Below are 3,769 nucleotides of genomic sequence, written 5' to 3' on the forward strand. Positions count from 1 at the left end.
AATATTAAAAGTGTTTCTGGGGCTGGAGAGATGGCTCAGCAGTTGGGAACACTGGTTGTTCTTTCAGAAGACCTGGGTTCGAATCCCAGCACCCACATGGCAGCTAACAGCTGTCCGTGACTCCAGTTCCAGGGGATCAGACAGCCTCTTCTGTCCTCCGCGGGCATTGCACGGCACGGGTGCACTTACCTACATGCAGGCAATACACACATACACATAAAATAAAAATAAAATATTTAAAAAAGTGTTTCTGTGTCTTTTATTTTAGTAATATTTCTAATTTTCCAGCAGCTTCTTAAAATTTATTCTTTTTTTTTGTCAAGGTCTGGGACACTTTGTCCACTTAGAATATCTAACTCTTAGCCAATGGGATCATATGACCCATTATTATTTCCCAGTATGAATTTTTGCTGAGCAGACTCTGTGAACACATTGTGATCTATACTTGCAAAGTTTCACTAACACTCAAACTGACACCAGCAGTATATTGAACTGCTCTGTGAATGCACTCAGTACTGAAAAGTGTAGGTACTTTTACTATGTGCCACAGACCAGAGGAATGTTTTAGAAACTACACACACTGTCCACTGATGAGAAGTTCCTCTAGGCTTTTTGGCTATTCATTTACCTTACATGTCATGTATTTTATGTTCACTTATATAACATATCACAATAGCCTAGAATTCCTTCTCTGATAACTTCAAATATTTAAAATATAATAAAAATATTAAACTGAGCCAGATATGCTGCCATACACATGTAATCCTTGGCAGATTGAGGCAGGAGGATAACAAGTTCAAGTTCTGTCTAGGCTATATAGCGGGTTACAGGCCAGTCTGGGTTACATAGTGAAACCTTGTCTCAACAAACAAACAACAAACAAACAAACAAACAAAGCACCAAGCTCTCTTCCACAGGAGGCCTACACACCGCCACTGTGTCACTGCCACGTCTTCAGTGATCCCTGAGAAGTTCCAGGACACTTTTGAGTACTCAACACCAACACTGAAGGGCGGCAGAAAACAGCCTTTGCAATCACTGCCATTAAGGGTGTGGGGTGAAGATATGCTCATGTGGTGTTGTGGAAAGCAGACACTGACCTCACCAAGAAGGCTGGAGAGCTCAGTGAGGATGAAGTGGAAAGTATGATCATCATCATGCAGAATCCTCACCAGTACAAGATCCCAGACTGGTTCTTGAACAGACAGAAGGATGTAAAGGATGGAAAATAGAGTCAGGTTCTGGACAATGGTCTAGACAACAAGCTCTGGAGCGACTGAAGAAGATTAGAGCTCACTAGGGGCTGTGACACTTCCGGGGCCTTCATGTCTGAGGACAGCACACCAAAACCACTGGCTGCCAGGGTCGTACCATGGGTGCGTCCAAGAAATTAGTCTGTAGGCCTCTTCTGTTAATAGCTTATCTACTGATAAAAAGAGCCAAAAATATTTTTTCTGCATAACTAAAATTTATGCCACAAAATTAGAAATAATAAGTTTATCTGACTTCCCAAATTATAAGTAGGAGGTAGTTTCTGAGGCAGGACCACAGCAGTGCTAAGAAATAGCGGCCTGTCAGATGAGAATGTCTACAGACCGTTAAGCTATTCTAAAAACTCCAGTGCTCTAGAACTACAAAATCACAGTAATCTGGAACTACTGAGTTTGGGCAAGTAGCTCTGTGAATCATATGAGCCTGTGATGGCCTACCAACACATATCATGATGGAGAACTGAAAAATCAGTATCACTAGAGTTGAGATGAGTTTTGGAAAACGTTACTACATTACAGAAAAATGTTTCATGACAAAGTTTAACATACTTTTAAAAAGTCTTATTTAAGCCGGGTATGGTGGCACAGGCCTTTAATCCTAGCACTTGGGAGGCAGAGGCAGGTTGATCTCTGTGAGCTCAAGGTCAGCCTCATCTACATCCAGGACAGCTGGGGCTACAGGTAGACCCTGTCTCAAAAAATACCAAAAAAAAAAAGTCTTATTTAAATGAATAAAAATACATCAGTGGTCAGTAGAATTGTTTTTACATTCAAATGAAAAATTTAGCTTCAAAAGTGGAGAAAAAATCATTCTTAAGAAGTTTAAGTTCCCTAAATTTGTAAAAGTTCGAATATTTGAGTATTTTGAATGTTACTATGTTAAGTGCTCGGAAACTGTCACAATTATGCTCAATTTACACGTACACACCAGGGGTGGCAAACATGCAGAAAATCTGCTGTACTGAGCAAAGTTCAGAATTCAGGAGAACATAGTATTAATAGACTGCCCTGTGTGAAGGAAATGTCCATAAACGACAATGTACTGGTTAGTGTAATTAGCACTACACAATTCTTGAAATTAACCACATAATAAACTATGCTCTGTTTCATCTCGTGTTTACAAAGCTAGACTGGGGTTTCCTCAGCAGAGATTGACAGTCAGAGTTCCCTGAAGAGTTAAGTTAGCCTAGATGCATTTGTGTGTGTGCACTGGTGCATGAGCTGGGAAGGCTGAGTGTGATGCCAATCTTTCTCTGAAAGTAGATTTCCCTTCCCTACCATTATGTTAATCTTAAATTTCCAGGCTTTAAAGGTCAGGATATGCTTAGTGCCAAGATTCTATTACCAAACAAAAGTAGTACTTCATCAAGCAATGGGCTGAAAATAAAAGTGTGTTATTTTGAGACAGAGCTGAATTTAGTATTCTACCACTGTACTTGGGACATTTGCCTCAGAAGGCTTTCTGAGGCTTGGGGAAATAAGTGACACTATTGCACCCACCAAATGGGCAGTTGTGTCACTCCATGTAGACCAGGATGTGACTGATGTGGCTCCGTAAATGGATGTCTTGAGCAGTCATCCACCCACACATCACAGCATCCACATACCTAAATTAAAGCTTGATTTTTGGTGGAAGTGAGTAGACCATCACGTGATATGGACCACCTTTTCATGACTGGTAACTAAATGTCTCCATTTTGAGGCTAGAGGTAACAAGCACCCCAAAGCTTCCTATTCTAGATTACTTACATATCTCTTTTGCTAGAATCGTGTAGCATATTCAAATAGAGCCTCATACTCCAAGCTCACTGAATTTGTGATATTTCAGTGGTTTCCCTCAGTGTAGTCTTCTAAATTTGGCTGTTTATAGGAATGAACAGGGAATTAGGCAATTATCTTAGAAAGCCAGGTTCCAGGGCTCCATGGAGACCTATTTGAATCCCCTGGAGTGAGTCCAGCAATCTAGATCTGATTAAGCTGTCCACATGATTGTGGTGGTCAGTCTGGCATCCAACCATGGCCACAGTCTCTTTCTCCTTAACAAATGGCTCGCCTGCCTCCTGCAGCTCCCATCCATACTGAAGGAGTGTCTCTTTCTTCTAGGTTATGTGTTTTCTATATTTCCTGCCTTCATGGTTTCTCTTGTAACCTACTTCAAGTACTTGGACAAAGAGGGTGCTGATACAAACTAGCAAATGTATAAATGACACTTTTTCAGTGTTTTTATAAAATGGAATTACACTTTAGAAATAGAATTGTCATAATACTGTTTCCTTATGATAAGAAATGAATCAAGTCTACAAAACTCCTAAATGTATATTATCATTTTATAATAACAAAATCCAGGTTTATGCATGTTCTGGAAACCAGATGCAGTATCTTTTTATCTGTAATTCAGTCTACAATGCAGGTTAGCACAACACAACTCAGGGAACTTTCATGGAATTAAATCTTAGGCTCTTAAGATGTAAAGGTCTAGATTCTATTTTTCCTCAGAG

At 40.0% G+C, this 3,769-nt stretch overlaps 1 pseudogene; it reads left to right on the forward strand.

Annotated features, from left to right (window-relative positions):
* Positions 1 to 3,463, forward strand: part of LOC103729755 — a 9,250-nt pseudogene extending 5,787 nt beyond the window's left edge.
* Positions 3,464 to 3,769: the final 306 nt, after the last annotated feature.

Source organism: Nannospalax galili, unplaced genomic scaffold, assembly GCF_000622305.1.
Source record: "Nannospalax galili isolate Female #2095 unplaced genomic scaffold, S.galili_v1.0 scaffold2893, whole genome shotgun sequence".
Classification (NCBI taxonomy): domain Eukaryota; kingdom Metazoa; phylum Chordata; class Mammalia; order Rodentia; family Spalacidae; genus Nannospalax; species Nannospalax galili.